The sequence below is a fragment of the Oncorhynchus masou genome, unplaced genomic scaffold (assembly GCF_036934945.1).
Source record: "Oncorhynchus masou masou isolate Uvic2021 unplaced genomic scaffold, UVic_Omas_1.1 unplaced_scaffold_799, whole genome shotgun sequence".
Taxonomy (NCBI): Eukaryota; Metazoa; Chordata; class Actinopteri; order Salmoniformes; family Salmonidae; genus Oncorhynchus; species Oncorhynchus masou.
Genome location: NW_027014464.1, coordinates 302,339 through 310,600, shown reverse-complemented (window position 1 = coordinate 310,600; position 8,262 = coordinate 302,339). Strand labels below are relative to the sequence as shown.

Below are 8,262 nucleotides of genomic sequence, written 5' to 3'. Positions count from 1 at the left end.
GGGGTTTCAGGCTGGGTTTCTGTACAGCACTTTGAGATATCAGCTGATGTACGAAGGGCTATATAAATAAATTTGATTTGATTTGATGCGGGAGTAGATAGGGTCACAGTAGTGGGTTTTTAATAAGTGTACGGTTCGTTGGAAGGTGTTTTTTCCCCTTTCCCATTGTCCCGTTTTGCCACACAAAGTATAATGGATTTATACGATCGTCCAGTTGGGGGTGGTAATGCAACATATTGTATGCCAACCGCCGTTAAACCCCACTGAAGAAGAAGAAGAACGACGACGACTCACTGTTGTGCTGTCAATATGCTCACCTTTGTGTCCGTTTCAAATGTATTACTACAGGTATGTAATAGCACGTTAACACTTCATAATATCGAAAGAACATGTCATAATATGTTAGGTAACAAACCTGTCAAGGTGTTATGATGTGTTATTTTTGTGTCAAGCCGAATGCGTGAAAAACGTGCTAAAAACATATCTAACGTTAGACTTTGGTTTTGATTTAATTAATATACGGTTCGACAATGTAATTTTCATAAAGATTCAATTCATTTGAGATTTCTGAGTTCGTTTTTATACGTTATTGGTTTTCTGTAAAATGTTGTTCACAAGCTGGTAAAATGGCGTCGCATACTCGGTCAACAGACTAAAGTGCAGGCAGCCTCTTCGCTCTGGGAAAATGTAATGTGTTGTCTAGAAGGGATCCAGCTTTTGTCAAATTAACTTCATATTTGACTTTTAGTAGCAGTTTAGGATAATTAACATAGCAGGTTAGGATAATTATGTTTGGGTTAGCTAAAATGTTAGGGTTAGCGAAAATGCAAAAGAAAATCAACCTTTTGACGATAATTTGACAAAAGCTGGATCCCTTCTAGTCATGGCCCCGAAGTCCCGGGGCCTCGTTGATAAACTGCATACATACAAAATATACCACTAAACACGCGTGAGCTAGTTTTCACTCAAATGTTGGCACTTAGAAAAACTGAACTTGACGTGAGAATGTGGGTTCTCCAACCCTGTTCCTGCAAGGCTACTATCCTGTAGCGAAAACAAAAACCTACAGGAGGGTAGCTCTCCAGGAACAGTGTTGGAAAAACCTACAGGAGGGTAGCTCTCCAGGAACAGGGTTGGAGTGAAAACCAACAGGAGGGTAGCTCTCCAGGAACAGGGTTGGAGCAAAAAACCTACAGTCGATTTAAGACTGAGACTCTTAGGGCCTCCCGAGTGGTGCAGTGGTCTAAGGCAGTGCTAGCTGTGCCACTAGAGATTCTGGGTTTGAGTCCAGGCTCAGTCGCAGCCGGCCGCAACCGGGAGACTCGTGGGGAGGCGCACAATTGGCCCAGCGTCATCCGGTTTAGGGGAGGGTTTGACCAGCAGGGATGTCCTTGTCCCATTGCGCTAGCGACTGCTGTGGCGGGCCGGGCGCAGACCTGCCTTCAGTGTTGGAAAAGGTTTCTGGGAAATAGGTCAACCAGAAGGCTTGTAAATATATTTATTCTCGGTACGGGACGTCTCCTTCAGTGGCGGGAGATCAATGTGTTGTGTGACAGGTGTTAGGTTCTAACATGAACCGAGTACAACTCACCGACGATTAGTAAAGCTCAAATTTAGTGAATTCACCCAAAGGATCGAACAGCTGAACAGACAGACATTGTTCCACCATTGATATGAAAACTTGAAATCAGCCCTAATTAATCGGCCATTCCGATTAATCGGTCACCCTCTAATACATAACTCAATTTGTGTAGAGTCTCCTCCTCCTCTCTAAACATGACATCTTTATTGTTAGGCAGGAAGTTAAGTGATGTGGGTAATAAACTGTTCCTTCTCCCTTAATGGGACCTGTCCTTACCTCCATTCCTCACTAAACCACCTCTGTCCTTATCAGTGACTGCAACCGTGTGATGGCCTTTCCTTTACTCAGTACATTCCTGGTTAATTGCCTCCAACACATACATTCCTCCTACAGAAAACCATTACGTTCTGGCGTAGAAAACAGACTATGGCCACCCCACATAGCCAGGTTCCTCTCTACCTGGTACAGCCAGAAGAGGACTGGCCACCCCTCATAGCCTGGTTCCTCTCTACCTGGTACAGCCAGAGGAGGACTGGCCACCTCATAGGCTGGACCTGGCTGGTCACCCCTCATAGCCTGGTTCCTCTCCACACGGTACAGCCAGAAGAGGACTGGTCACCCCTCATAGCCAGGTTCCTCTCTACCTGCTACAGCCAGAGGAGGACTGGCCACCCCTCATAGCCTGGTTCCTCTAGGTTTCTTCCTTGGTTCTGGCCTTTCCAGGGAATTTTTCCTAGCCACTGTGCTTCTACGCCTGCATTGCTTCCTGTTTGTGGGGTTTTAGGCTGGGTTTCTGTACAGCACTTTGAGACATCAGCTGATGTAAGAAGGACTTTATAAATACATTTGATTGTACTATTTTCCTGAATATCAATCATAGTGCTGCCTAAAACATACTGCAACCTTGAATATCAATCATAGTGCTGCCTAAAACATACTGCAACCTTGAATATCAATCATAGTGCTGCCTAAAACATACTGCAACCTTGAATATCAATCATAGTGCTGCCTAAAACATACTGCAACCTTGAATATCAATCATAGTGCAACCTTGAATATCAATCATAGTGCTGCCTAAAACATAAACCATCAATCATAGTGCAACCTTGAAATATCAATCATAGCAACCTTGAATATCAATCATAGTGCTGCCTAAAACATACTGCAACCTTGTACTAAATGGTGTTTTGTTGTTGTCATTTTATGCATTTAATTCAATTTCAGAAATGTATTATAGGTTATGTGCACCTAGTGTGCAGTTGTCTAATGTGAATCAGTGAATGTTTTGTTGTCGAAGCTTAGCTCCCTGATCTATTGAAATGAGATGATTTGAACGAGAACAAATATAATATACTTTTAGAGAATAAAGAAAAGCTCCAGAACTGTCAAGACAGTAACTTTTTGTGTCCGTTTTGTCTTTATTACAACAGGACGACTCCGATCAAGTCTGAGGCCGGTAACATCAACAGTGAGGACAAACCCAGCCTGCCACTCTCCTTCCACACTGAGTCCAAACCTACAGTCACCCAGTCCTGATTGTGACAGTGGAGGCCAGTTTGCACTGCAGCATCCAGAGATGGCATCAGTGAAGCTGGAAGACTGCAGTCAAACACTGGAGCTGAATGTCAACATTAAAGATGAAGAAGAGGAGGAGGAGATTGGTACATCTGTTTCTCATGGTAAGAGCAGGTTCTATCTACAGCATTTTATATTGAAGGTACAGTGTTTCTTGCTTCAACAGAACGATCAGGGGTGTGCACCTACAGTGTGATTTCCTTCACGGAAAACACATTAGGCAGAAAATAGCTTCATTTTCATCCGATGACAGAACTGCAACACTCATTGGCTAGCAGCCACACAAGTAAATGAGCTTACAATGAAAAAGTAAAGGTATATTTTTGTTGTTGCTAAAACGGTGCATGGTCATCATATTTCTAATGTTTATCATGGAGAGAATGTAGCCAACTACATTTCCTGATCTAATGTGTTGATTGAAGTGAATCTGGCATTTTACTGGAGAAAAGTAGTCTGGCTACACCAAGATAAGTACCAGAGTAGCTCCACATCAGAGTGCTGTCTGCTGATAGAATGATGGAGAACAGTAGCTCCACATCAGAGTTCTGTCTGCTGATAGAATGATGGAGAACAGTAGCTCCTCATCAGAGTTCTGTCTGCTGATAGAATGATGGAGAACAGTAGCTCCTCATCAGAGTTCTGTCTGCTGATAGAATGATGGAGAACAGTAGCTCCACATCAGAGTTCTGTCTGCTGATAGAATGATGGAGAACAGTAGCTCCTCATCAGAGTTCTGTCTGCTGATAGAATGATGGAGAACAGTAGCTCCTCATCAGAGTTCTGTCTGCTGATAGAATGATGGAGAACAGTAGCTCCTCATCAGAGTTCTGTCTGCTGATAGAATGATGGAGAATCAGTAGCTCCTCATCAGAGTTCTGTCTGCTGATAGAATGATGGAGAGTAGCTCCTCATCAGAGTTCTGTCTGCTGATAGAATGATGGAGAACAGTAGCTCCTCATCAGAGTCTGCTGATAGAATGATGTCTGTTCTGATAGAATGATGGAGAACAGTAGCTCCTCATCTGATAGAATGATGGAGAACAGTAGATCAGAGTTCTGTCTGCTGATAGAATGATGGAGAACAGTAGCTCCTCATCAGAGTTCTGTCTGCTGTTTGAGAATGATGAATGGAGAAGTGTAACTCATAGAACATGATGTCATATCTGAATGATGGAGCAGAAATGACAATAAGCATCTCCTCATCAGAGTTCTGTCTGCTGATTTACAAAACACAGAAAATACAGCTCCTCATCAGAGTTCTGTGATAGAATTTAGCTCCTTCAGAGTTCTGTCTGCTGATAGAATGATGGAGAACAGTAGCTCCACATCAGAGTTCTGTGCTGATAGAATGATTCCAACTAGCTCCACATCAGAGTTCTGTTCTGTGATAGAATGATGGAGAGTAGACCTCCTCATCAGAGTTCTGTCTGCTATAGAATGATGGAGAAGGTAGCTCCACATGTGATTTCATGTCTACTGATAGACTTGATGGATGAACAGTAGCTGTTTGCCTGTTTTGAATTCTAACTGGGCTATCTGGAGTGAAGTGTAACTGTAGAACATGATGACAAATATCTGATGTTTGAGCAGAAATTACTATAAGCATCTTTAGATCTGCCTTTACAAAACACAGTGTTAGTGAGTGGCGTGACATGCAGAATTCTGTAGTTACTAACCCTTGCTATCTAAGTTTGTGTTGATCGTTCCAAATGATTCTGTACCTGTTACTGTGTGAAACGTGAGTAGAGGATGATATGAAATGAGTCTGTGAGACTTGTATTACTAACATTTGTTTTATTCCTTGTGATAGTGAGTGGAGGATGATATGAAATGAGTCTGTAGTTACTAACCCTTGTGATAGTGAGTGGAGGATTATATGGCTCATAATTGTCATGACTTTTGCCCCTTTTTTAGATTTAAACTCTGACCCACTTTTAGAATAGTTGTATTCTCCTTTGTATTGTACTGATACACTACCGGTCAAAAGTTGTAGAACACCTACAAGAGTGTGTAAAGCTGTCATCAAGGCAACGGGTGGCTGTTTTTAAAGAATCCTAAATGTAAAATATATTTTGATTTGTTTAACCTTTTTTTTTTTTTTTTGGTTACTACATGGTTCCATATGTGTTATTTCATAGTCTTGATGTCTTCACTATTATTCTACAATGTAGAAAATAGTAAAAAATAAAAAAAAAAAACCTTTGAATGAGTAGGTGTTGTAAAACTGTTGACTGGTAGTCGCCCGGCACAGGCAGAAGAGGATATGATGTCATGTGTTTATCACACCAACTGACCGGTTCTTCTGTTGTTGTTCACACAGGGGACCTTGTTGAGACATTCTCTACATCCAGAGAGCAACAGCAGGAAGATCACAGACCTAAGAGGTCTCACCACTGCCCACATTGTGAGGAAGTTTTCCCATTTCTATCAGGACTAAAAATACACCTACAAATACACACAGGAGATAATCCGTATTCCCCCACTGACTATGGGAAGAGATTCACAACATCACATTCTCTGACAGTTCACCAGAGAGTGCACTCTGGAGAAAAGCCTTTCTCCTGCTCTGACTGTGGGAAGAGTTTCTCTCGACTGAGCCATTTAAAAAGACACCAAAGTATACATAAAGGAGAGAAGCCTTTCTCCTGCTCTGACTGTGGGGAGAGTTTCGCTCAACTGGGGACTTTAAAAAAACACCAACGTATTCACACAGGCGAGAAGCCTTACTTCTGTTCTGACTGTGGGAAGAATTTCTCCCGATTGGATACCTTAAAAACACATGAACGTATACATACAGGAGAGAAGCTTTACTCCTGCTCTTATTGTGGCAAATGCTTCACAACATCAACTGAGCTAAAAGTTCATCAGAGAACACACACCGGAGAGAAGCCTTACTCCTGTTCTGACTGTGGGGTGAGTTTCTCTCGACTGGGCCACTTAAAAACTCACGAAAGTATACACACAGGGAGAAGCCTTACTACTGCTCTGACTGTGTGAAATTCTTCACAACATCAACTGAGCTAAAAGTTCATCAGAGAACACACACAGGAGAGAAGCCCTACTCCTGCTCTGACTGCGGGGCGAGTTTCTCGCAACTGGGCAACTTAAAAACACATGAACGTATACATACAGGAGAGAAGCCTTATTACTGCTCTGACTGTAGAAAATGTTTTAAAACATCAACTGGGCTAAAAGTTCATCAAAGAACACACACAGGAGAGAAGCCTTACACCTGCTCTCACTGTGGTGTGAGTTTCTCTCGATTGGGACACTTAAAAACACATGAACGTATACATACAAGAGAGAAGCCTTAAACCATGCTCTTGACTGTGGGGCGAGTTTCTCTCGACTGGGCAACTTAAAAACCCATACAAGTATACACACAGGAGAGAAGCCTTATTACTAGAGCTGTGGCAGCCATGACGTTGTGTCAGCCGGTGATTGTCATATAAATAATTATTTCTCATGGTAATTGACCGGTAATTAACCTAAACATGTTTAGCATGTCTTGGCTTCCACACATAGCCTACAAGCCACTCATGTGGACCTTTTGAAACATCTACATTGTAAAAAGTATAATAAATCCATGTAATATAGCCTACACCTTCACAATAAATCCATTATTTATTTTATACAGGTCTAAAAGAAACATGATATAAAGAAAATGTAGCCTATTTCAGAAGAACAAAATAGCATATTCTGAGTTGTCCTTACAGTACGTAAGGTCCTGATCTGGCTTGGCCATATGGCTGTGGGCAACACTAGTTCATTTAGCACACAATTGAGCATAGCTGAAATAAGAAAAATATTCCCCAAAGAATTTCAGAGGAAGTGTGCACTATTCTTTGTTAACAGGTCCTCCTATATGCTTACTTTAGATTTATTTTTGCAACTTTAGTTGGGATCTAAACGTATGTTTAGATTTTGAATACATTCTAAGGCTGCATGGTGCAACTCTAATGATGATTTGAAAAAAAGTTGGATGAAAGGCCTGCTTCTCTGCTCTGTTTCTTACGCAGGCTGCACACACTTCATCAGTCTCTCATTCACAGTTTGACAAACACTTGATCATATTCTCAACCGTCAAGACTGTTCATCATTTAATCTCGTCTTTACATACAGCCTGTTAATATATATGTGTAGAATTATTTTTCAATTAAAAAGTCATCCGTAGCATGTAGTCGATTAGCGAATGAAGGTTACGACGCGTTCATAAGGTTAGAGGAAGCTAAAAGTTAATTGAAATAAATTGACAAAATTGTATAGCCTAATTAGCTTACTCCTGTCTATGCAGAAAGAAAGACAATCCTTCCAAATAGGATACTGAAGTATGACTTGTCCTCAGAGGATCTTCTTTAAAATATAAATAAATTGTATATAAATTGCATTGTATTTAAATTGCATTGTCTACAGTCGGAAGGAAAGGCAGGAAAGTGCTCAATTTGGGCAGATTATTGATGAGTTGAGACTGTCTGACAAGTAGAGAGGCCAAGCCAGACATTTCCACAATATTTTCAAAATACAATCGCGGGGAAAAATACTTTTGATCATGTAGTGTATGTGGAAAACATTCCAAAATCATGGGCTACATGATCTGGGAAAAAGTATGTGGCCTCCACTCTGGGAAGGCTTTTGGGCAGATCATTCCAATGAGTTGAGACATTGGGCATTAATAGATGGAGCTATAACAGCCTCCAGACATTTCCACTAGATGTTTGCTATAACAGCCTCCACTCTGGGAAGGCATTCACTGGGAACATACACTACATGATCAAAAGTATGTGGACTCATTGGAAGGCTTTCCAATTGCATGCTCCATTAACATGTTGGGCCTCCACTCTCCTGGGAATGCTCCACTAGATGTTGGAACATTGCTGCTATAACAGCCTCCACTCTCCTGGGAAGGCTTTCCACTAGATGTTGAAACATTGCTGCTATAACAGCCTCCACTCTCCTGGGAAGGCTTTCCACTAGATGTTGGAACATTGCTGCTATAACAGCCTCCACTCTCCTGGGAAGGCTTTCCACTAGATGTTGGAACATTGCTGCTATAACAGCCTCCACTCTCCTGGGAAGGCTTTCCACTAGATGTTGGAACATTGCTGC

At 41.6% G+C, this 8,262-nt stretch overlaps 1 pseudogene; it reads left to right on the top strand.

Moving 5' to 3' along the window:
* The first annotated feature begins 264 nt into the window (after positions 1-264).
* On the top strand, positions 265-7,687 carry LOC135537494 (gastrula zinc finger protein XlCGF17.1-like; annotated as a pseudogene).
* Positions 7,688-8,262: the final 575 nt, after the last annotated feature.